We start from the raw sequence: 26412 nt of genomic DNA on the forward strand, positions 1-26412 counted from the left end.
GGGTCTAGTCCTCATGATTTCTGAGAACAGATGGAATAAGGCCAATGCTTGGTTAAAAACTCACTAACTTAAAGAAGCATTTGGAATGGACAGTGGTAAGGAAATGGGAGGCCATGTTTTTCATTCCTTCAGGCTGCAATCCTATATCCACTTACCTGGAAGCAAGACCTATGGTACAAAATGGGAATTACTTCTGACACATATAGGCAACCCTATACATCTGACTTGTAGAGCATTGCACCTTTAGCTCCTAAATCTTGTCCCTGATATCTGCTGTCCTTGCACATGCATTTATTGCCTTCTATGACTCATACTTTAAAAAAATCCATTCTGCAAAAACATTTCCCCCGTCAGAATAATTTATGTAAATAATATACTTATCTGCTGCAATCTTCGTAATTTTGGGTAGTCTATTTTGAGCGCAATATTTGGATTCACTTGCAGGAGTGGTTGACTTGTTATATATGGCATGCGTAGTTCAGGATCATTTTATATCGGTGGTACCCAGGGCTAGCCTGAGATAACCACAAAATTGTGCCCCCTACCCATCATGGAGGAAATGGTGAACTAGGATCTACATCAGGAACCAGGAGGAAACAAAGATCTACACTGGGAATAAGAGGGGAATAAAGATTGACTTTGAGGTCTGCTACCCCTGTGGATCCTGCGGCCAGATGTGTTCACCTCACCAGGCCTTATGTATGGGCTGACCCTGATGCCACCCAACCCCCAACTCTGGATGACCTTTTCCAGCTGTTTCCTGTAGATGCTAAATAGGTAGCATGGGAGAAGCATGAAACTGAGAGAGACCCTGAAGGCCAATGGGCCAAACCACAGTGCCCAGCACCACCTTCCAAGAAAGCCCTACATGGTTAGGGCTCATCTCCCCACACCTTAATAAAAGGTTAGTTATTCTTGCCTTTTTCAGGATAGTCAACTAGTGGGCTGAATGGTAACTTTTCAAACAGGATAGTGCCATCTCCTGGCCAAATGTGATTATTTGCAGAAAGTACTGTACCACCTAGGAATAAATGTAAGAGCGAGCCTTTGGGTTGCATTCAACTTGCACTCAGGCTACACCTATTGAAATTAACGACCGTGACTAACTTAGGTCCATTCATTTCACTGAGACTACTCTGAGTAAAAGTTAGTTGAGTGCAATTCTTTGAGAATATTTAAATTATAGTAGTTTAAACACATCAAAAGCGTTTATTTATTTATTTTTAAAATTAATTTATTAAAGATTTTATTGGTTTACAAAAGTATGTGCATTGTCTGAGGGATCTAAAATTTAATGCTTTGGCTTAAATGCCGTTATGTGTAGATTAACTGCTTAAAGCAACACCTGGCAAATAGATATCATGAATGCAATAGAACAATGGGAGAATTTTGGATTGAGATGGATCTCCTGTAGTACCTTCCTTATTCAATTGAGAGAATATTTGCACCAATTTGAACAATCCCTTGCAGAAATTTAAATTAAGCACTTAAACAAACCACACTAACAAGGCTACCCTTAAAAAATACCGTACTTTTCCGTATATAAGACTAGGGTTTTCTACTTTAAAATTATGTGAAAAACTGTGGGCTGTCTTATACACAGATAGTGAATGATGGGAATTTCTTAAACTGGAGTCCCTAAAAATAGGGGGCATCTTATACACGGAAAAATACGGTATATATTATGAAAGTGAACATTGACATTATTTCTCAATTAAATTAGATTAGATGTGCCTTCCACTAACATAGTTGTTGTTGTTCTGTACAAATGTTACCATCTTAGGATTCATCATATACTCTTTTGTCTCTGCTGGCCTGTTGCTTGAGATCTCAGATTTGGCCATGGTGACACATGCCTGAGTGACATCCCAGTTGGACTAACATAATGCACTCTTCCTGGCTGCCTTTGAAAAGTGTTCAGAAGCTTCAGCTGGTCCTGATAGCTGACTGGGCCTGGTTACAGGGAGCATGTTACTCCTGTTAAAACTCTACTGGCTACAACAGGTCTATTTCCTGGCACAATTCAAAGCACTGGTTATGACATATAAAGCCCTATATGGCTTGGGTCCAGGTAATCCGAGCAATTTATCTCCCTTTATGAACCTTGCCCGGGTGCTAAAGATCCTTGGGTGAGCACCTTTCTTCCATCCCATCACCATCAGAGTCCCAGTTGGTGGTGTAACGAGAGAGCTTTTTCTGTGGCTGCTACCATATGATGGAACTGCCTCCAAGATTGGCTCCCCTTTTGTCTTCTTTCCACAGCTTCCTATATTGCAATAGGTGCAGACAATCTTTATTGAGCTGCTATCAGGGCAATCAGTACTTTAATGCTGCTTCTAAATGTATTAGATTGTATTTTAACTATTGTTTTGAACCAGCTTGTTTTTATTACTCTGTATTTTATACCAATGCTTTTAAAACGTAAGTCACCTTGAATTCCAACCTGGGGGAAAGGTGGGATATAAATAGTTTAAATAAATAATATCAATTGAGAAAAGCATTTCACCTTTCCTCTTTAGTATGTCAGCATGACCAGATGGAAATAAATGGAGACAAACATGAAACATGTTCTGAGGAACTGTTCCATTATTATCATCTTCAACCATTTTGACTCACATTTAAGAGAGAGGTTTTGTCTTGAATCTACAGGACCCTGAACTCTTAATATACTACTCAGCTATAGTTCACAGCTAGTAAGTGTTCTGAGAACATAGGCAATAAAATGCCTGCTTGTTTGTTTTTAAGGCAAACACATTGCAAATAATATTCCGTAATATATTCAGCAGCAGATTATGTTTTCTGCTTTGTTCTTGAAGACGTTCAAATACATAATTAAGACTTTAACATGATCTAGCCTAATGAATATGTCTCAGTTCAGTTATGCTAAGATTTTGAAGCTTCATGGCAGCTCCTTACCTTCCACTTGAGGTACATTTTTATTTATTATATACAGTTGTGGAAGTGGGATGACAGGGAAATGGAGGAGGCTCTTTTTGGACTAAATGAGATGGTATAAATTTAACAAGTACATATGTTTCCTATGTTTCTTGGTAAGACTTCCTTCCAAGTACAGTATTACCCGGTAGCTATGATAGGTAAATGGAACAATAAAAGGCAGTGGGGTGTTTGGTGGAATGAATAGATAGGGAAGGTTGTTGGCCTCAGGGTTTGCATGTGGGGTTCCTGGGGTTCTCTTTAGATAGCCTAAAGAGATCTTTGGCTATTAGGACTTTTCTGGTGTATGTCTAAGGACTGGATAGTCAACATGCCAAAACCAGTGTAAGGCTTACCAGGAGCGAGCAGACTTCAGGCTGGTGGGAACTACTGTGTCTGTGTTTATAGAACCCTGAAGTCCACCAACAGGTGCAAAACATTATTATTTATTTTTATAATCATTAATTTATTAATTGCCTTATACCTGTACACAATTGTCTCAAGGCAATTTTACGCATGTGAAATCCAGCACATGCTCAGCCCAAGAATTTCTTTTCAATACAAGAATGGAGCTCACACAGCTCCTTTACACAAATACTGCCTCCTAGTTTTACCCCAAATTTGAGAATAAACGCAGGAGAGGCCTGCTTTTTGCCTTGAAAAGAGAAGCCTGATTGAGAGAAGGTATTGTATGACATCTTCAAATATCTATCACATGGAAGATGGGAGCACGCTTGGTTTCTTCTGCACCTGAGGGCAGGACCCAAACCAACTGGCTTCAAGTTACAAGAAAGGAGATTCCAACTAACTTTTTGACAGCAAGAGCTGTTCCACAGTGGGATGGGCTCCCTCAGACCCGAAGGTTTTTAAGCAGAGGTTGGATGGCAGCCCCTATTTAGGGGAGTTTTTAAATGATCTTTTATTGTGTTTTCAACATTCTGTTGGGAGCCGTCCAGAGCTGCTTTGGCAACCCAGTCTGAGGGGCGGCATACAAATGATAAAAGTGTTGTTGTTGTTGTTGTTGTTGTTGTTGTTGTTGTTGTTGTTGTTGTTGTTGTTGTCGTCTTCCATGGATGCTTTAGTTGAGATTCCCGCGCTGCAGAGGGTTGGACTAGATGACCCTTCCAAGTCTACAATTCTGATCCCGGCGTTGGCCACGGGCGCAATCCTGTTCCCGCCTTAAAACGAAACTCTGCAGAGGCGCTTTAGGGCCGCGGGGTAACTCAGGGCTCCCGCCGCTCTCCAACCCCGCCGGGACGGAGGCGCCGCGGACCCTGCCCGGGAGAGAGGAGCCGAGCAAGGGAGGAAGGAGAGGGCGCTTCTTCCCGCCCCGGATCCGCTCCCCGCTGGCAGAGGCGCTGCTGGGCGGACGAGAGCAGCGCGCAGTCCTGGCCCAGGAAGGAGCCTCGTCCCTTCCCCGCCCGGGGCCAGGCGGAGCCAGCAGCGGAGGCAGCGGCAGCAGGAGGAGGAGGAGCAGCGGGTGAGAGGTCGGCCAGCTCCGGTCGCCCATAGAGACGGCGGAGTCCCGAGTTGCGAGGGCGGCGGCGGCGGCCGGAGAAGGGGCTGAGGCGGCGAGGTGCACGGTAAGGAGGGCAGGCGCGGAGCGGAGTCGTCGCCGCCGGAGGGAGCGGGAGAGAGGGAGGAGGGCCTCCCCGGGCCACAGGCAGCGCTGGTCTTTCCTGCTTCTTTCTCCGCCCGGGCGCTGTCCCCGCCTCCCGCCATTGCAGTCGCCGGGCCGAGGACTGCCCTCTCCGCGGCCACCCGCTGCCTTTCCTCGGCCGCCCGAGGCGCGCAGACCCGTCGTCGTCGGGAGCGGGAGAGCCTTGGGCTTGCTGCCCCTGCCGCCTCTTCCTGGCCGCGGTGCGGGGCGCGGAGCGAGGTGTGGCTGCCGCGCGCGGGCGGGCGCCTCTCGGGCTCGCTAGGCCACTGTTTCCACGCCACCAGCGACGGGTCGTGGAGAGAGGGTGGGTCGGTTCCTTTTTTTCGAAACGAGGTGTGCCAGGGAGTCCGCACCCGGAGGGTGGCTTGTGCCGTGTTAGAGAACATGGAGGGTGATTCTCTCTCTCTCTCTCTCTCTCTCTCTCTCTCTCTCTCTCTCTCTCTCTCTCTCTCTGTGTGTGTGTGTGTGTGTGTGTGTGTGTGTGTGTGTGTGTGTGTACGTCGGAAGAGTTTTCAGGCTGAAGGTCCGTCTTGTTTCCAAAGTGGCTTGTTTCCAAAATGGCTAGCCAGATGTTTCTGGGAAGCCCCCAAGCAAGGACCAGAGTGCTAGTAACTTGCCTGTAGATTCTGGTTGATTCTAGGGTGGTGCACAACACCACCACAATATCGATAAAGAATCGCATCAACATACCTATCACAACAGTAAAACTTGTTTCAGGACTTCTAAACCTGGAGCTCCCATTAGGTTTTATTAAAGCAGGGCAATGTGAGGTTGCTATCTGAGGTCCTTTGGGTTGCTGGATGGGTCTGTCTTCCAGAATTGCACAGAGGCCAAAGTAGACACAATGGACAGGTATAGACTAGTTCAGCCTTCTCCAACCTGGTGCCTTCCAGATGTTTTGGACTACAACTCCCATCAGCTGGAATAGAGTACCAGCAAAGCTTTGTTGAGTTCTCGCACCGTGTGCGTTATCTGATTTCATTGCTGAGTTTCAGTTACCAATGAGACCTCACAGTAGGGTCAGAAACAGTATCAGTGCCTCAAACAGCAGGCAAGCACTGCATACAAGGCTGCTATCCTATTATGCTGCAGATCGGCTTTTGCTTGATGATGGATAGTCGGCACTGATATATATTTATTGGCTAGAAGTTAATGTGGCTGGCTGTGATGTTTAATAAAATGGTGGTTCCCTACATAACCATACTGCATTGCTGGTGCTCCTTGCTTACTGGTGCTAATTATTCCCTTTTAGTTCTGTGGCTTCCTTAGTACAGTGTGGCTGCTCCTGGTTCCCAGCATGTCCAAAAGATGATGAATGGCGCTGGCATGGGCAGTGGTCAAAGATGATGGTAGCTGTCGCCCAATAACATCTGGAAGGCCAGCGGATCCCCACCGCTGCACCAAAGACACGTAGTCAGCATTTACCTAGTGGTGTTTGAACTCTGCATTCCCGTAAGAAACACGCCATTCTTCTGTTGGGAGTTTCAGAAGGGTAGAATTTGTAAACGAAAGCAAGAAATTAATGCAGAGTTGTGCAGAAGTGGCTCACCAGGTGGGGCAGAGCTGCTGGACTTTCCAGCATGTGGGTCGCTGTTGCTTACCAAGAGTGGTGGTGGGGGGGCAAAGTGGCAAAGAGGTTGGTGTGCCATGCCTGCCTCCCTCCCAGTAAGCAACAGCATCCAGCCTGCAGGGAAGCTAGTGCAGTAAAATGCAAGGAAAACAGAGCAACCTATGGGGTCTGTGGTGAGGATTTCCATATTCTCCTGCTCCTTGAAGCTGCTTGTGTTTAGTTTCTACCAAACTCCCATGCTTTTGTGAAGGAGAACCTGATAAAACCGCTCCCGTAAGTCATCCTGATGCTGTTGCAAGCAAAAGTAAAAGAGTGGTAGTTGTTCTAGCCTGAACGTAGTGTAACTATTGACTGTGAGCTGCTAGAACAATAATAAGCACCATATAGTTGGTGTCATCTGGCTATTAAGTGCACTTTTCTCCAGAAGGAAACAGCATGAAAGGGAAGTGCCCACAAAATGTTGCCTGGGCTTACTAACCAGCCCTACTTCATAGTTGCCACTGACTCTCTCCATCCCCTTAGCCTTCTGCATACCGTATGCACAGGGGTAGGCAACCTAAGGCCTGTGGGCCGGATCCAGCCCAATCACCTTCTCAATCCAGCCCACGGAGGGTCCTGGAATCGGTGTGTTTTTACATAAGTAGAATGTATCCTTTTAAAAAATATGCATCTCTGGGTTATTTGTGGGGCCTGCCTGGTGTTTTCACATGAGTAGAATGTGTGCTTTTATCGAAAATGCATCTCTGAGTTATTTGTGGGTCATAGGAATCCGTTCAAATTCTTTTTTTTTCAAAATATAGTCTGGCCCACCACATGGTCCGAGAGCTTGGGAAAGGAAGGGCATCTCATATCACACTGGGAGTGGACTTTAATCTTGCATTCAAAGTATGCTTCTGTTTGCTCCAAAGTTCAGTGCAGTGTGAAAGAAACACCCCTCCCTGACTGCAGTTTGTGTGTGTGTGTGTGTGTGTGTGTGTGTGTGTGTGTGTGTGTGTGTTGTCATGGGGGCGGGAGTGTCTCTTAACACTCCCCACAAGCACTGCACAGTGTGAAGGCCCCCTTCTTCCCTCTCAAGGTGAGAGAGGCAGGAGAGGGTTTCTCAGGTTGCACTGAGTAGGGGCCCTTGACCCAGCATAGCTGGCAGGTGGATTTATGGACGCCTACTGATCGGAAAGCCTAGTCACAAGAAAAATCTCACAGCAAGAACATAAGGGAGTTTATTTAACAAGTTCTGTCATGTTTAATGATAGTCTTGCTTGCTATGGAGGTGAAACATAAAGCTTACTCGATAGTGAAACCTTGCAGAGTAGGATTAAACTTTGCTTCTTCTTACACTTTAGCTGTTTCAGACCCAACATTTTTAATGCTGGAATCTTCTATTTTGTACACATTTGCTTCGTATACTTGTAATCTTCAACTCATTTTTACCTCTCTCTGCTTGAAAATGTCCCCTCCCCCCTTTAAAGCTTTCTCTCAGGCTGGGGAACCCTTTTCAGCCTGGGGGTCGCATCACTGCTAGCATCCTGTGGGCAGGATCAGAGACAAAGAAAAGTGAGCGGAGCAATAGGTGTGACTCTTACAGTAACCTGTATTTTTAGCTCCACATGCATTGTTTTTGTTCGTTATTTTGTTATGTATATTTTATACTGTAATCCTGAGATGACAGGCAGTGTAGAATTTTAATAAATATTAATAATAATATTTTTTCGATCCTCCAGTCAAGGAAGAGGCAGAATCACAGTTCAAGGACACATTTCAGTTGGCAAAAGCACTTGAGAGTGCAGAGCAGGGATGTTAAGGAGCAGGGTCCTGGGATAGGGGCCATGGACTGGGAAGAGTTTTGAGAGCCAAGTAGAGAAGCTGCAATATGGTTCTCCCCACCCAGGCCTGAGGTTCCCAATTGCTACTTAAAGCTGCAGCTTTTATACTTTTATTAACTGTTGTTAAAGCTCCAGAAACGGAAAGTACCAAATGAAGTTTGTCTCGGTTTTGGATAGCAAACTTTTGTGCCCTTAAACATAGTGAGATTCTGAATAAATGCCTGCCTCCGCTAGATAATAATGTTAAAATCATAACAAATTGTTCACAAAACAGTGAGCAAGTTCTCCAGAACTCTTTATCAGGCTAGTTCTTAAGCAAAGCAGAACGGGAGGGGGCGTGAAAAGAAACGAAACAGTACAAAAAAGTAGGGAGATGTTGAATCCATGAAGTCTGTGTTTAGAGACTCTCTTCCAAGATGGAGACTGCAGAATAAATTGCTGTCTGCTAGGTGCTGCAAGTATTGGGTTACATCTAGGGTTCTGTGATAAAGAAGCAATGGGTGATCCCCGTTTCTGAAAACATAAATCCTGGCAGTTATCCAGAACTGTATTGTGTCTTTAGAAACATGCACAAGTTCTTGGTTAGGAACAGAGTTAAATATGTTCCAGATAGAGGAAGAGCCATAGCTCAGTGGCCGTGCACATTTTTTTTATTTTCCATCAAGGCCATCAAGGCAGCTGACAAGATAACTCAATAAAAGAATAGAGCTGAAACTAAAGAAGACCACAGCGGGAGGGGGGGATCAGGAATGGTTATATACAACATTTGTTCCAATATCCCACCCAAAACAGCCATTTACTTTTCTAAAGTTTAGTTACAGTATATTATCAAGCAGTCATTGTATTTAAAAACAAACTGCAAAATATATAATAACTAAATCTTTGAACAGAGCAAATTAAACAAACCAAGGGAGTATGGTCTAATTGGAAAATTGTACTTAAAGCTGTAAAATAGGCACATACTACAAATTCAATAATAATAAATAACCAAATCAGTTACCCTACCATGTTAAGGGAAATTCATCGCAATACTAGACTTACATTTGTTCATAAGCAGGATGAGTCTCAGATGAGTCAGAGCAAAGCCTCTGATGTTAATCTGAGATCTGGGGTAAACTCTTAAGGTAGGTGTCCTAAAGATACATCAGCTCCGTGCAGAAAATCAGCACCAAGATACATTTTTCTGAATGTTTCAATATTTTACAGATTTATAAACCACTTCACATCTAGAAGCCATTGAAGCCATGTGCAATAAAATAAATGAGATTTGAAAATTACTGTATACAGTCCCTAAAAACAACAACACAGTTTCTACAATTGTGCAATTAATATTTCAATAAATGTCTATGCTGCAGTTCCAGGAAATTGCAGATATCAAAGTTGTTATATGCTGTCCACGATGAACCCCAGTTTATACTGTGACCACTGTGTTTTGAATCCATTGTACTTCATGAAAATTCTGCAAATGGCAGCTCCACATAAAAGTGTGTTATTGTACCCTAATCTGGATGATACTAAGACACGAATGACAGTGGCCAGGTCTGTTTTATTCAGAAAAGGCTATGGCTATTGTGCCCGTTAGGGCAGAGCATTCCAGCCCCTACTCCACTCCCCAAATTTGGGCTGTGGGGTGTTTGGATCGAGTAGAGATGCCCCTCCTTTACTTGGCACACCCAGGGACAGTGCCAGATTCAGGAGCAACCACAAACTATGTACCTGGTTTTAAAGAGAGTGTGCCATTCTTAGGCTCTGGTTTAAAGCGAAGCTGTACTCTAAGCAAATCTGTTGAAATAATCGACTAAAATTAATTGTTACTAATTTAAGTCTGTTTATTTCAGTGGGATTATTCTGAGTGTAATTTGGGGAGCTGCTGCTCGCTGGGGTACATAACACCTGGCTAGTTGGGCTAATGATCTGATTCTGCATAATTGGTATAAATCTCTGGAAGGCTTTTCTTTTTTCTTTTTTCAGGAACTTGTGATTCACAGAAGGAACATGAATAATAATAGTTCCTGTGGGTTGAGTGGGTGGAGGACAGAAGGGGAGAATTTGTTAAATTGGAGATTATTCTGTCGAAAAGTACCATTGTTACATGATGACTTTCGTAAAGCAATGACTGAATTGTTATCAGTGTTCTTGTTTGGACAAAAATAGTTTCGTAGGTTTGTGAAAATATTTACATGATAGTTTAGTTATGGGTGGCAAACCAGTGTTGCTCATTATCAGCACTGCTCCTTAATACTTATACAGCCACATTCTTAAGAGCATTAGGGACCTATTCTTCGCGTCTGTGAAGTAATTGCCTAGTTGTTTTTGTACACGATTCAAACATCTTCACTCATGTCAGCGCTGGGAGAAAGCATTTTTTGTCTTATCTAACGTCTGATGCAGTAATTAGGGCTATGTTGGCTGTTTCATTACAGTCCAATCCTGAGCATGTTTACTCAGAAGTAAGTCCCAGTGAGGCTTACTTCCGGGAAAGTGTTTAGACTTGCCATCTGAAAGTAGTACTCATGCTAAGTTTTTCTCTATTATGATAACTAATTATACACTCAATATATTTCCCAAGCCTATTATTGCTTGCCTATTCTAGTCAGACTCTTGCTTACACACAAACTGGTATGCAGTTCAGTATCTGTGGCTGTGGCTGTGGGACACAGTAGTACATAATAATAATAATAATAATAATAATAATAATAATAATAATAATAATTTTTTATTATTATTTATACCCCGCCCATCTGGCTGGGTTTCCCCAGCCACTCTGGGCGGCTTACAACAGAAAAATGAAATAAAATAATCTATTAAACATTAAAAGCCTCCCTAAACAGGGCTGCCTTCAGATTTCTTCTAAAAATCTGGTACCGGTAGCTGTTTTTTTCTTTGACATCTGATGGGAGGGCGTTCCACAGGGCGGGCGCTACCACCGAGAAGGCACTCTGCCTGGTTCCCTGCAACTTGGCTTCTCGCAACGAGGGAACCGCCAGTATGAAGGACAGGGCTATTGAACAATTTTCAGTGGCTCATCCTACTTTAAGCTTACTACAATTTGTTTCCATGTCAGGAGGCTGCGGGTCCATGGCAATACACGCTGCACAAAATCAGCCGTCTTCAGCTTAACATGGGGCTTCTGTGTACTAAAGTTTGTCCTGTGTTCTTGAAAATTGTGGAATCAGTCAGTTAATTCATTTATGTTGCCCCCCATTGCTTGAGAACATCAGTAGCATTTTTGTCTGACTTCCAGACAGCAAAAAATAATTACAGCTCAATAAAATATATTATAGTGAAGAGAAGCATTTGAAGATAGCCCACCACCCAAGAATTTTAATTTTATTTGTCACATGGGTATTCTTCAGTTCCTCCAAAGGTAAGATTTTTGGGATCATGCTGTTTATATTTGCCCAACAACCCTGTGAAGTACAGTTGGGGAGAGGCAATAACTTGATCAGACTGTCCATTGCATTTTGTGGTTATACAGGGATTTGAATCCTGGTTTTCATCTTAAATCCAGCACTCCTTGAATGCCACATCACAAATCTTCACGCCACACTGTACTTAGGTTTCGAGATAGAGGCGCATCTCCAAGCTGAAAAGTCCGGGACTAAGACTAATAAAACTGCCATATACAGTCATACCTCGGTTTAAGTACGCTTCGGTTTGAGTACTTTCAGTTTAAGTACTCTGCGGACCCGTCTGGAACGGATTAATCCACCTTCCATTACTTTCAATGGGAAAGTTCACTTCAGGTTAAGTACACTTCAGGTTAAGTACAGACTTCCGGAACCAATTGTATACTTAAACTAAGGTACCACTGTATTGTGCTAGCACCCAGAAGGCAATGCTTGTTTTGGGATTTCTACTTTGGGTGCCACCATTACTGAGGAACATGCTCTTCTGCTTTTATGTTCCCATCTTCTAATGGTCTCATTATGCTTCACCTGTAGAATTTCATTATGTCTCTGGGACATGAAACTATGCAAAAGCCTCTCTCCTCTGGAAAAGCCTTGTAGATGTTGATCTGAACACGATACAGCTGCCTTGATGTGATGCTTACATGAGGATTATGTACCGGGAAGTCTTGTCCCAAGTGTTTAAATTTCAGCTGGGGTTCTGTAGAACAGAAATAGAACACGTAATATTTTTTGATTTGTGCCTGCTTTAATCAGATTCCTTTTTGGCAGTTTAAGAGTACAGTACTATATTTTGTTTTCCACATCTTACTTTCACTTTTAGCCATAAAAAAGCAAGTAGTTACAGTTGCTCTTTTTTTCCTCGTTCCTGTTCTTGCTGTGTTAGAGATTGAGGCACTGGTAAAAGTTTATGCTTTCAATGTAGGTCTGGAAGAAGCAAGTATCGTTTTGATCTTGTGTTAGCAGTCAGAAAATAAACAAGTGGCTGAACATTGTATTCCAAGGCTCAAAAGACAGGTAGAGTCAGTTAATGTGCTTAACTGTTCTCCCAATTCATGATGCACCCTTGCCAAACCAGAGTTGCAACAAAAAAGACTATGGATAATCTTGCATTCCTAATTGGTAGTATGAATGTTTTTGTATCCAAACAGATACATATTGTGCCTATAACTTCCTTTTCCTTAGATCCCATTCCACCTCACCTGGAGGAATAATAGGATGCATTGTATGTAGGCAAATAAACTAAATGAGCCACTGACAAACTTGGATGTAGAAATATCCAGGCTCAGAGCCATGCATAGTCATTAACGTACCTTTGTGTTCTTGGTCAAGTCACTTAAAGTTCAGATAGGCAGAAAAATAGTGGTAAGTTGGGTAAAGATAGGCTTGAATGTATTCAACAAAGTTCATGTATACAGGGTGCAGATCAGTCTAAACCCATTATCCCTAATAAGGTAAAAGGTAAAGGACCCCTGGACAGTTAAGTCCAGTCAAAGGCAACTATGGGGTGCGGTGCTCATCTTGGTTTTCAGGCTGAGGGAGCCGGCGTTTGTCCACAGTCAGCTTTCTGGGTCATGTGGCCAGCTTGACTAAGCTGCTACTGGTGCGCAGAGGACCGTGACGAGTGCCAGAGCACACGGAAACACCGTTTACCTTCCCACTGCTGTGGTACCTATTTATCTTTTACCTTTACCTTTTTACCTTACCTATTTATCTACTTGCACTGGTATGCTTTCGAACTGCTAGGTTGGCAAAAGCTGGGACAGAGCAACGGGAGCTCACCCCATTGTGCAGATTCGAACTGCCAGCCTTCCGATCGGCAAGGCCAAGAGGCTCAGTGGTTTAGACCACAGCACCACCAGCGTATCCCTACCGTAATACAGTATACAGTGGCACCTTTAGTTTCATGCAGCTGTGGGTTACGCACATGGCAAACCTGGAAGTATTTTTCCGGGTTTCGCCACATGCGCAGAAGCACTCTATCACGCCGTGCACATGTGCAGAACACGCACTTCTGGTTGCGAAAACGTCAGGATCCAACCGGAGCTCCGGAACGGATCCTGTCCACAACTGGAGGTACCACTGTACTAACTTTGCACATTCAGATATTTTTATGTTATTAATTTAGAAGGACTGCACTGTGGTTTGTTTGTTGTTGTTTTTAGGGAATGTTTGTTCGAATCAGTTCCAGGTCTGTGTTTGAAATTAGGGGGAATACTGGAAAATCAAAAGAAGTGTTTGCATGAATATTGATGATAGCATCTTGAACTGTATTCAATAATTGCTTCACATTCCTACACCCAGTAGATATTATTCAAAAGGTAAATGTGAGGCTTACATTTTTAACAGTATATTCCTAAGGAAATAATATATTCTGCATTTTTAAATCTAAATTGTATGAAACATTGATAATGTTGCTGTAGGAATAAATCACACATTGGCAATGAGATGCATTAGCTGATCTCTTATTAGTCTATTCCATTATAGCATATGAATGTATTTGTCCTCATTATTCTACAAAATAACTTGAGTACCATTGTTCATGAGAGAGAGCTTTTCCATTCCCTCATTTCTGCCCTAGTTTAACTTAATTACATATCCACTTTTCTGTTGTAATATATTTTTGACCTAACTGTATTCTTTTTAGTAATGGTATGGGAACACAAACACTTTTGGGGTTTTAAAGCTTGTATACTTTTCTTCTATCTCTATTCCTTTAATGTGACTTCATGAGAAGTATTTATAATGCATTATGATAGCGTGTAAGGTTAACAATAATACCCTGTTTCTCATATTTTAAGGCATCCCCATAAAATAAGCCATAGCAGGATTTTTAAGCATTCAAGGAATATAAGCCATACCCCGAAAATAAGACATAGTGATAGGAGCAGCAGCAATGCCGGCCGCGGCAGGAGGAGGAGGAAAAAAATAAGACATCCCTTGAAAATAAGCCATAGTGTGTTTTTTTGAGGAAAAAATAAATATAAGACGTGTCTTATAATATGAGAAACACGGTACATGTTTTCTTGCCCTTTGACATTTTAAAATGGATGTTGTCAGTCTTTCCTGGCTCAAAGGCTCTAGAACTGTAAAACACTTTAATGAGCAATAATAAGCAAAGGTAGTCATGTTGGTCCTTAAGAGTTGGCCCCAGATTGTTGGCCCTAGGCCTGTAAAAGATTTAGCCATCACTGTCTTAAACAAAATGCAGAGGTTACTGGCATAGGCAGAGAGCAGAGAATTTAGCAAAATCAGGGATTACCTTTGGTGGATGGTGTTCTAGGTACTAATTTTAATTTTAAAATAATTTTAATATTAACTTTGGATGGTTGCCAAGTGCACCACCCAAAATTACCGTAATCGCTTACCTTGGTAAATGAAAGACTCTCATGTTTCTCTTTATTTCTGTTGTCTGTGTAGCTCAGGAACTAGTGTGTTTCATTTAAGTTTGAGATATCACAATGTACTTAAAATGAGTAATTAAAATATAATTTGTCCTAACAGCAGCCCAGTGATCAGCATTATTTGTATGGTGTGTATCCTCGGTGTGTAACCTGATACCTGTAACCTGGTAACTGGAAGGGACTCATCCAGCCTGCAATCTCCATCACGAAGTCATCCTGACCTCATGGCTACAACATCAACCTAATATTTGCACTTTAAAAAATTATCCTCATCTCCCTTGCCCCCTGTTTTGTCGTTGTGTCTTGCTTGATTAAGAGCTCTAGAGAACTCTAAAGCTTGCCACTCTTTTGTGCATTATTTGGCTAGTCCCAATAATTGTATTGCAATGATTCTTCAACACCAACTTTGTTGGACTGGTCATGTTGTTTGGATGCCTGATTATTGTCTTCCAAAACAACTACTCTATTCCCAACTTAAGAAAGGAAAACGAAATACTGGAGAACAACAAAAGAGGTTTAAAGACATTCTCCAGGCAAATCTAAAAAAATGCAGTATAAGCACCAATAATAGGAAACACTGGCCTGCAACTGTTCCAGTTGAAGAATAGCCTCTACCAAAGGCATTGTGGGTTTTGAAGAAGCACGAATTCAGGACGAAACGGAGAAACGAGCTAAGAGGAAGGCACATTTGGCAAATTCTCACCGTGATCAACTCCCGCCCAGAAATCCAGAATCTGTGGAAGGATGTGTGGATCCCAGATCCCAGAAACTATGGATGTGTGGAAACCCAGAAACTGTGGAAGGATGTGTGGATCCAGAATTGGCCTCCACAGTCATTTATGGACACACCACTAAGACTGTGTTCATTGAAGAGAATCTTACTCAGCCATGAGTGATCGCACACACACACACACAGAGAGAGAGAGAGAGAGAGAGAGAGAGAGAGAGAAGAAGAAGAAGAAGAAGAAGAAGAAGAAGAAGAAGAAGAAGAAGAAGAAGAAGAAGAAGAAGAAGAAGAAGAAGAAGAAGAGATTGCCCAACTAGATTTTGGAGATTAATGGTCGAAGCATTCTCAAAAGTCAGATAGAATTAAGTTCAATTTAAAGTTCCAAAAAGCCTTTGATCCACAAAATAATTTGTTTCATGCCAGTACTGGTGACTAGTAACCTATTCTGGGAATACCGGTAATCCCCGCTGTAGGAGTTCCATTCATTAAAATGGCTGCACTTGCAGTAGGGGGAAGTAAATCAAGAAGTCTCCTTCGGCAGTATTTGCTCCAAGTAAAGCAGGAATTACCAGTTTAATCTGAGTTGTGGTCTGTGATGAGACTGTTAGTTCATCTACCACTTATAACAATTACAATTATAAAGATCTGTTTTAATGTTGCTGTTGTTTCTTGCTCCCACTCTGCTGTTTTTAGTATTTTTTAAAAATATCCTTGATTGTTTTAATTGTAAGACACCCTGCACATGGTGAAACTGAATGATGGGGTATAATACGCTTTCATTAAACAACTGGACAGTGGGAGATTCAGCCAATGCATCTACTGTTTGGGTATTAGATATACCTGTATATTTAAATGATACTGAGGCAACCTCAAAATCCTTACCTTGCCAAGTTTTTTACCCTGATAGGATATGTTTAGTTTTCTGGGTTCCAGTGCTTGCGAATTTTAATTCTTAACATTGGCTAATGTCTATAAATTATATATCTGGGGGGGGGGATATATGAAACTGCCTCCAATTGAGTCAGACCACTGGTCCATCTACTAGCCTGAATCTCTGACTGGTGAAGAGTCTCCAGAGTACCAGATGGGAGTCTTTCCCAGCTCTGATGCCTTAGATCATTTTAGCTGCTGTGCCCTGGGATTCAGCCAGGGACATTTTGCATATGAGGCCCTTACTCCATCACTGAGCAATGGGCCCTCTTTCTCCTTCTTTGTGTTTAAAAATATAAATTCTGAATGCAAAATTCCAAAGCTTGCATTAACGGAATGTAAGTAGAATTGAGAAGGAAACAAGATAGAAGATAACCTGAGAAATCAGATGAACCAAAACCTGGACTTCAAAGATCATTAAGAATTTCATTCTTACATTGGTGGTGTATACTGCTTGTATGTTAAGATTCATAGGCAGTTTATGGCATGGTGCCCTCCAGATGCTGAACTACAGCTCTTGTCAATCCTGATTATTTGACAGAGCCCTGGATGCTGCATTTGACTGGGGTATTGTGATTGGCACCTGTTTGTAAGAGTGGCCTCCCATTCAGCAAGGAAACTGCATGGGTTTGGCGTCTAGCTTGATCCTGAGGGCCATGTTTTAGTTTACAGTATGTGCTGGGCTTTTAGTTTATCTTAAGTTAAACATACGTCCTGGGACATAATTAAACACCAGGAAGAAAAATATCACATTTTCCAAACTTCATTGTTTCTGCTTTCTCATTCCCATGACTACCTTTATGATTTTTTGAATACTTTTTCTTGTATACTTTATCTGTCTTGGTCAAAACAGTATCCATTAATTAATGAGACCTGCTCTAAACTGTGGAAGTAGGGCTTTGGCTTTGCCAGGTGCTCTTGAGAGTAAACTAAATCCAATGTTTCCTCTGAATCTTGTGGGTGGGTAAGAATCTGGGATCATCCACTCAGCTCCAAAATTGGAAGGGAGTCGGAGGCTCATCATACTTGCCAGGGACCATGTGACTTCTTCCTATGACGAGTGTGGCTTGCAAAATTGTGGACGTTGGTTACTGCTTGTGGTTACTGTAGTTCAGAGAAAGTTAAAATTTTGAGCCCTGGATTTGGACAATATGCTAAGTCAGTTTCTGGCTTATCTCAGTAAAGCAAAGCAGCAAACTAACCAGGGAGGAGCAAAACAGCCACAATCTCCTTCCCAGGAGCCTGCAGGTTCTCACTAAACCATCATTTGGCTTATCGCAATGTGTGAACCAGAACTCTTGTTCTCTGGCTCCTGGTACAAAAGTGCTGGGTGTGCTGACATGCTGAAGCTGTGAGGATTTCTAGCAGCAGAAAGAGTTAAGATTGCAGTTATTTCTAGGAAGATAAATATTTGGGGATCTGGAGAAAGAAACATGGGATTTGGGGTATTTTGAAACCAGTTGTGTGGGTTACAAAGATCATGTATAAAACTAGTGAATGGAACACATCTTCTTCTTTTTTAATTTTTTTTATAATCTTTATTGAGAAAGGTTTAAAAAAGATATATCAGATCTTCTACATCAGAACACATCTTCATTATTCTGCTGCAGACACTTTCTTTTTGCCTGTATCTGCCTTAAACATTCTGTTCATTTGGAGTTAACTAAGGCTGCTTTTCTGATATTGGGTGGAATTCAATGTCACACTCTTCCATTCGTTCTGCCTGTGCAAGCATTATAGCTTGCTAGATGCAGCAATTCCCCTTTCCCCTGTGCAATGTTATGGGTCATGTCCCAACCCTTCCAGAGCCAATTTTGGAGGGGAGGGGAGGAAAGGAAAGCCCCATTGTGCTTGCAGAAGTCCTTGCACAAGATTTCTGTTGACAGGACTGGTTAGCTGAATCCCACCCTTTCCTTTGTTTAACTTTGTGTTAGGGTGGCAGTTCATAACCCCCCCCCTTTTTTAAAGCACCAGGTCTTTTCATCAGGCCATCATGTTCAGCGCTAATAATATTGGTAAATTTGTACATCCTAAGAAGTAATTTTATACTGTTGCAGTAGGAAAACACTCTCTCTCCTTTCCAGATGCTACTGTCTTCTTTTCTCATCATTCCACTTAATATCTGTTTTCCAGATTTTTCCAAAGGCCAAGTGCAAGATTTGTCGCAGAGCAAGAATCGGAAGCTAATTACCTGATTCCTAGTTGGTGCTTTAATAGCCAGACTGTTCCTGTCATTCACACTAGAAGGTAAATATTATACCACAGCAGAAACCTTATTTTTGAATCCAGATGTTCCTTGTATCTTTATAGATAAATAATTGAAAATTATTTAAATTCAGAGATGAGGTTTATAGTGCCACCTGGAGGTTTCACAAGCAAATCTTCCATAGAAATCTTAAGTGCAATTCTATGATGAATTCTAAATTTGCCTTTAACTAATACCATACTAGCCTAGGGCTTGCTGATCAGAAGGTCGGTGGTTTGAATCCCCGTGAGCTCCCGTTGCTTGGTCCCTGCTCCTGCCAAGCTAGCAGTTCGAAAGCACATCAAAGTGCAAGTAGATAAATAGGTACCGCTCCAGCGGGGAGGTAAAAGGCGTTTCCGTGTGCTGCTCTGGTTCGCCAGAAGCGGCTTAGTCATGGTGGCCACATGTATGCCGGCTCCCTCAGCCAGTAAAGCGAGATGAGTGCCGCAACTCCAGAGTCATCCGCGACTGGTCAGGGGTCCCTTTACCTTTACCTTTACTTTGCACAGTACTACGTACAAATAGTACAGCCCTGTTTTTAATGTGAAAATTTTAATTTTTGTTGGAAGCCGCCCAGAGTGGTGGGGAAACCCAGCCAGATGTGTGGGGTACAAATAATAAATTATATCATTATTATTAATTATTAATTATTAATTATTATTATTATTTTATTATATAGAATATGTGCCCACGCTCTTGCCCCTTGACTAAAGTTTAAATTAACTTTTCACCTGTTTCAGAAGACAAAGAAAATGTTTTGTTGCTCAGTTTTCACTTTACAACTGCAGACAGGACAGTAATATTTAATTCGGATAGTGCCTACTCCCGACAAGATTGAGCCCATAGGGTGGTTGGGAGAAAGTAGAACTAGCAATTAGTCTTTCGCTGATGGCAATAAGTAATCAGAGCCTTTGCGGAGGCTGCATATCGCACCAAAGCTGAATGGTCAGACATCCTCCAGAACCTTTGACAATTCTTAGAGACCAAACAACCTGTCCTGATGGGTTCCTAGATCCAGACACTTACATACTCGGTCTGTTATGTTCACTATGTATCCTAGGGTCAATCTCCTTCCTGAGGGGTGGAAAGCTGTAAATGGGCAATCTCTAATAATTTCATGCTATGTGTGTTGGGAAGCAGGCATTGCAGCAAGTTACACTCTTGGTAGCAAGAGCTCCGGGGTACCAGGGGTTACTATCTCCACCAGGTCAAGCTCAGGAGGTGTGTCATTGGTCCTTCGGACATAGCTGGCCTCTCTCACTGTGTGTCAGTACTTGGGTTGCTGCTTGTAGTTGGGTTCATGAAAGATCACAGAGCTCCTCTGCTTGTCCCCTATTCTGTTGGCAATCTGCTCTGTGAGTTCTGAATTAAGCCTAGGGGGGTTCCCCTCTCCCTTCAATAATTTACGTTATGTTTATCCATCAAATAATTTATTATCTGTGCAGTGGATAAATACCGATTTTTAAATGTGTTTGACTTTTTCAACGCACAATTTCAGCTCTTATTTTATTCTCATCTGTTCTAGTTTAATGTAAAATGGAATTAATTTTCTGTTCATTGTCAACTCTGCTGAATTGGCTCTCCCATTTGTCCACTAGAGGTCAGTCCTCTGCTGATACAGTACCAAATCAACCATTAAACAGTTCTGCAACCAGAATTAGACTAACTTGAGGCTAGAGTCCAACTTAATGCAGAGGAAGTTGGCTGCATAATCATACGCCAGAACAGAAGAGTACATAGATTTTGCCACTAAGACTCCTGGGCAGGAATTATAATACAGTACATACTGTATTCTGATTAAAACCCTTTCCTGCAAATTATATATATATATATATATTTATTATGATAACATTTTTATTCATATAAAATATAACTTGAAATCCTGTTTATCATTTCATCATCTGAAATGTGATCATTAGTCTGAAATCGGTGCTTTTTAAAAAAAAATCTGATGAAGAGGATTATAGTTCATGAAGGATTTGTGGAGTTGGCATAGAATAATATTGGGGCTGCCAGTCCCAAAAGTTTGAAAATCATAAGATAGCCTTTAGAAGATATATTTTTTTAGTCTGACTCAGATTGTTGTTATATTATGTATTTTAGTTTTGAGCCTTTCTCGTATATATTAATTGCTTTTTCTACACTCCAATTGTTTCATTCAATATAGAATTTTTCAGTGTACAGGTAGAAATTTGATGGTTTTAAAAAATAACTTGGCTGATATGCTTTGGCTACCAGGGAGTTTGTAACAACTGCTGTAAACAAAGCTTTCTCTTTTATAATCTACCCACAAAGGTTTGAGAACCAGTATAGACTATAACTACACATAGCTCCAGAGATGTTAGGTGCAATCTTTATTTCAAAGCATAGAAGACACAAATTATACCTTTAAGTGTACCAGCACACCTTGTTCTAGGAGTGTATGGGGTTTTTTGCAGAATGCAAGACCCAGATTTTTTCTGCTTGGCCATTATAGTTTATCATTTTAAAGTCAAGAGAGTTTGTACAAATAACCAAACTGAAAAACTCTGGACTTTGCACTCGTTGTTCTGGGAATGAGACAGAATGTTTCATGGTATTTCTTGACATCTTGAATAAATGAATGATCCCCACCAAGGAAAAGGAAGGGTGAGCTTTCGAAAGCTTATTAGCGCAATTACCTTTGACTCATAGGTATAATAAGTATCATTCCTTGTTACGGAAAGGTCAGGTGGAATTGCATTGGATGGCTTGCTTTCTAGCCTGTATGTCCATTGGGGAACTACAGAATGCTTGATGCTGAGTCACACCATTAGGTTGAGGGATCACTACCTGTCCACGGAGGGGGTGTCTATATGTAAAAGATTTGAGAATTTTAAAAATCCAACCTAAAAGAGAAATGGACAAATTCATGGAGATTAAGGCTACCAATGGCTCCTAGTCATGATGGGTATGTTACACCAACAATATATGCCTCTGAATACCAGTGGCTGAAAATCACAACTGAAGAGGGTATAGTTGTACTCAGGTTTTGCTTGTGGGTTTATGGGCATCTGGTTGGCCACTGTGAGAACAGGATGCTGGATCGTATGGGCCTTCGGTCTGATCCAGCAGCGCTCTTCTTACGTTTTTATGCTCTTACCCTTCACGTGCAGAGAACCAGCTTTTTCTCAGGGCAGACATTTCCCCAGTATTCTTCCTTTGACTAGTACTTCCCTTAGGGGATCTCAATGGAATAAACAAGATAGACTTATAACAAGTTTGTCAAGTTCCACAATTTACAGACCTTTCCGAAAGCAACACATGGGAGTTTAATTTGTGTTGCTGGCCATTCAGTATTGTGCCACATCAGTTTTCTCTAATAATTATTTGATGAGACATGAGTCTCATTTAAGTTTAAAATGGCAAAATGTCATATGGAGCCTCACAGGGTTGGGGCTCGAACCTTTTGATTCAGGGTGGTATAGCCTAGCTGCTCATTGGACAAAGTTTTCTAGAAGTTTTTACATAAGGGAGAGAGGCTGCTGGTCAACTGGCCAGATGTCCAGGGAATGACAAGATTATTCCCCGCAGAGAATTTTCCTGGAGTGCCTGTCTTTGTCCTGTTGCCTGAGCTCCTTAATCCTAATCTCTCTGCATGCCATTTTTGGTATTCCCAAATTCAGTTTTAACCAGCTCATATAAAATCCACCCATTAATGGAGCTTCACAACTAATAATAGAAGGAGCAGCCAGTCCCCTATTATCTGATAAATTCCCTTGGCCTCCCTCTGTAGTGATAGCAGCGCTTAGAAGGGAGCCAGACCAGAGAAAACTACATATACAATCTGCCACGGCTTGGTGCAGTATTATAGTTTCGTAGCTAAAGGGCGTTTGTGCATTGCAACCAGTGAGACAAGCAGCAAACTGTAAAAATCCTGGGATTTTGCAAAATGTATTTTTGATGAGGAGATGACACCCTGTGACGCGTGACACATTTCCCTCTATTAACCAACATTGTGTAAAATAAAAATTTTGAAACCTGAACTTTCCACCTAACACTAAATCATGGATTGTGGATGACAAGACTAGTAAGTATGAACAGGAAATGGTTGCGAAATCACTATGCAAGTAGCAATGAACGAAACTTGTAACATGTAAAAAAAAAAGTTTCATGTAAAGATTGTCAGAGGGACCTTCAAAAGAGCACATTACTAAAACGGCTTTCACAAATACTTAGAAAGTAGTAGAAATTTTACTATTTCTAATAGGAGGCAAACGTACAGATCAAATCTGCTCCTTAAATAGAGTTTTTGGAAAGTACGTACCTCTACTTACGAATTTAATGTGTTCCGAACACACATTTGTAAGTCGAAAAAAATTGTAAGTCGAATCCCATAGGAATGCATTGGGAGGAAAAATTCATAAATAGAAGCAACCCTATCTAAAAATTCGTAAGTAGAAAAAATCCTATCTAAACAGCATCCAAGATGGCGGAGAAACATTCGTAAGTAGAGTTATTTGTAAGTAGAGGTACCACTGTACTGGTAACTAAACTCAGAATCTCCTTACCTTTTACCTTTACCTTAATGTCTTGGAACACCTTAAGAATGAAAACTGCCGATCTTACATGGTAATAACAACAACTGCTAAAGCAGACTGAACTAGATTCCATTCCTTTCTGTTATTGTCAGCAGAACTGTTTACCTGATCGAGAAGTTTAGTAACAGCACTGCACAGGTGTCTGCATTTATAACTGGAAGGCCGCAAGACGCCACTGAAGGAATTAGTTTGCCTGCAGAACATTTATGGGGAAAGAATGAGACAACAAGAGTTGAGTCTAAACTAGAAATCTTGTGCGGCTTGCCTTTCCCTCCCCCCCCCTTTAAAAAATGCACTCTTAAACTTACCCTGCATGCCAGTTTGTGATTAAGCCGTCTTAATTGTGCAGGGGAAATTCTCTTTTTCCATTCTTACTTTATACAGTATACTGTGAATTGGAGACCTAGACTAGTTTGTGATCACTTACTGGAGTATTTCCTGTCCTTCTGGTTAAAAGGGAAATACAGTGGTTCCTCTGTTTTCAAACATAATCCATTCTGGAAGGCCATTCGACTTCTGAAACATTCGAAAACCGAAGCATTTGCTTTTGGAAGCATTTGCCGTACTTCCGGAAAACTCAATACATAAGCCGAAAAGTATTCGAAAACCGAAGCAGTTATGAACTTAAGTTAGTTGTGATTATTTACTTCAGTGGGTCTGAGTACCGGTAGGTCTAGCATCAAATACCACCCTATATAATCTCCTTGCTGTAGACCGTTTTAGTATTTCTGAGGAAAAGGCTGAGATAAGTGTGTTGCATCCTCCTTTTTATTCTGGAAAGATTATTTATTAATATTTATTTATTGATATTTATGATGTATAAAGTGCCATACATTTTCTAGTCACTGGGCGTCCATCGTTATGACACCTGGATGAATGTTTCCTGTGGCAGTCTTCAGAAAACTAATTGTCTGATTTGCAATTGGGAAGCCATTTCCCTCTGGTCATTGTGGTTTAGCTCACAAAGAGCTTTTGCTTCCCGCATGTGTTTTATGCCACACATTTTCTGTCTTAGAGTTACTTTTTCTGTAGTGTACCTTGGCCCCATCTGTTTTCTCCTTCTGACAAATAAATTCTGGGAAATGTTTCCTAGTTTGTTAGAAACTTTTACATTTAGAGGACTTAGGCTCCGTAACAGAGTTTGGTCCAGATAGCCTTTTTGAAGCTCAGAACTTCACTGGAAATAGTTTTTCAAGAAATGTACAAATGCTTCAGGGATCTGATAATGCTTCAGGGATCTGATAATGGATTGTGTAATGGATTCAGGGATCCATGGAAAAGGAAGCTAAACTGTTATGGTGGCAGCTACCCCTTGGGAACACAAATGAGTTTTGGGATTGTCTAGGACAAAATGGGCATGGGCACAATATTGGTACGTATTCTTAATTGTAGGGTCCAATTACATTTTAATCTGGCTTGAGCTCGGGTTAGTCATAGATCACGAGCTCGGTCTTCTATGAGCAATGAAGTATGTAGTCCTTGCAAACAATAGACTGCAACTTTCTAAGTATAAACAAATTAGTCATTAGTAAGACTCTGTAGCTGGCAATTAAACATGAAGAATATACAGTAACTAACATAATAAGCTTATTGGTGAAAGTTTTTGTTAAAGTAGAGCTATTAAGTTCTTTTTTAAATCTTGTGTGTATCCCTGGGGTGCTTGAATTTAGGTACAATAAATGGATAGGCAAATGGTTTGAAATTTAGTTAAGAAAATAGCAAACAACTACTATTAGACAGTACGGGTGACAGCCACTGTGTTAGTCACACTCAGGGCCCATTGAAATAAATGGACAAGTTTACTCTTGAGTATGACTCACATTGGCTGGCACCCTGTTCACTCTGTGTTTAATATACACGAACTTTGTTTTTGAAAAATCATTTAGCATTATGAGAATATTGCTGATCATTCTAACCTTAAACTTAGGTGTACAGTGGTACCTCGGTTTAAGTACACAATTGGTTCTGGAAGTCTGTACTTAACCTGAAGTGTACTTAACCTGAAGCGAACTTTCCCATTGAAAGTAATGGAAAGTGGATTAATCTGTTCCAGATGGTCCGTGGAGTACTTAAACTGAAGCGTACTTAACCCAAAGTATGAGTGTAATTGGTTCTGGAAGTCCGTACTTAACCTGAAGCGTACTTAACCTGAAGCAAACTTTCCCATTGAAAGTAATGGAAAGTGGATTAATCCATTCCAGACGGGTCCGCGGAGTACTTAAACTGAAAGTACTCAAACCGAAGCGTACTTAAACCGAGGTAGTTACCAGACTAAGATTTCACTATCAATGGTAGTATGTTGAATATCTTCTCCAGGTCCATTGCTTCTGTTGCACATTGCTTAGTTGTCTAACCCAAAAACAAACCCAATGTGCAGGAGTTGCCATCTTGAATTCAGGGGCGTCTATGTGACATACATAAATTAAACAGTGTTTCAACAATGCCATGCTTCCTCCACCCCACCCCACCCCACCCCACCCCACCCCACCCCACCCCAGTAGCCAAGGGTATCAATGCCATGAGAGTGCTGGAAATTCTGTGCTTCAGATCTCCAAGCCCCATAAACAGCTACATTTTCTTGCGGCAAAACTCTGCACTAGTTCTCCAGGAAGGAGGGGATTTGGGTCTATAAGGAGAGATGGGAGTGTGATAATCTGCTGAGGACTCCTTTTTGCCACAACTTGGTTTAGGGCAGGGGTGGCCAACTCCCAAGAGACTGCGATCTACTCACAGAGTTAAAAACTGGCAGTGATCTACCCCCTTTTTTGGGGTCCAGTCAAAATTGTTGAGCTTTTTTTTAGGAAGGAGGAAGGCACATTTTGGGGTGGTTCAGGTCAAAGTTGTTGGGTTTTCAGGGAGGAGGTAAAATTTTGAGCTTTTTTTTAGGGGAGCCACAGTTGTTCAGCTTCTGTGGGGGGGATCCAATGATTTACTAGGGATATACTGCAGATGTCCAGTGATCTACCAGTAGATCACGATCTACCTGTTGGACATGCCTGGTTTAGGGGAACTGTTGGTCTGAAAAGAAGTGTGCAGCCCACATTGGATGGGATTGCAAATGCTGGTTCACATTTTACAGTTGAGAGGTGCTCTACTTTTTACCACAGCCACCTTTTTGCGACTTCTTATTGCTAGATTGGCAGTTTTAAATTT

At 41.6% G+C, this 26412-nt stretch overlaps 1 protein-coding gene across 2 annotated transcripts in view; it reads left to right on the forward strand.

The window, feature by feature from the left end:
• Positions 1-4375: 4375 nt before the first annotated feature.
• Positions 4376-26412, forward strand: part of GNG12 (G protein subunit gamma 12) — a 37158-nt gene continuing 15121 nt past the window's right edge. The window contains exons 1-2 of one of the 2 annotated variants that reach the window (XM_035121633.3): positions 4376-4517; positions 18589-18702. The gene's annotated coding sequence lies outside the window, so the exon portion shown is untranslated. Of the gene's footprint in view, positions 4518-4877; positions 4899-18588; positions 18703-26412 lie in introns of those variants that run through there. The other variant, XM_035121634.3, reaches the window with a different exon arrangement.

The sequence above is a fragment of the Zootoca vivipara genome, chromosome 7 (assembly GCF_965207765.1).
Source record: "Zootoca vivipara chromosome 7, rZooViv2.hap1.1, whole genome shotgun sequence".
NCBI lineage: Eukaryota > Metazoa > Chordata > Lepidosauria > Squamata > Lacertidae > Zootoca > Zootoca vivipara.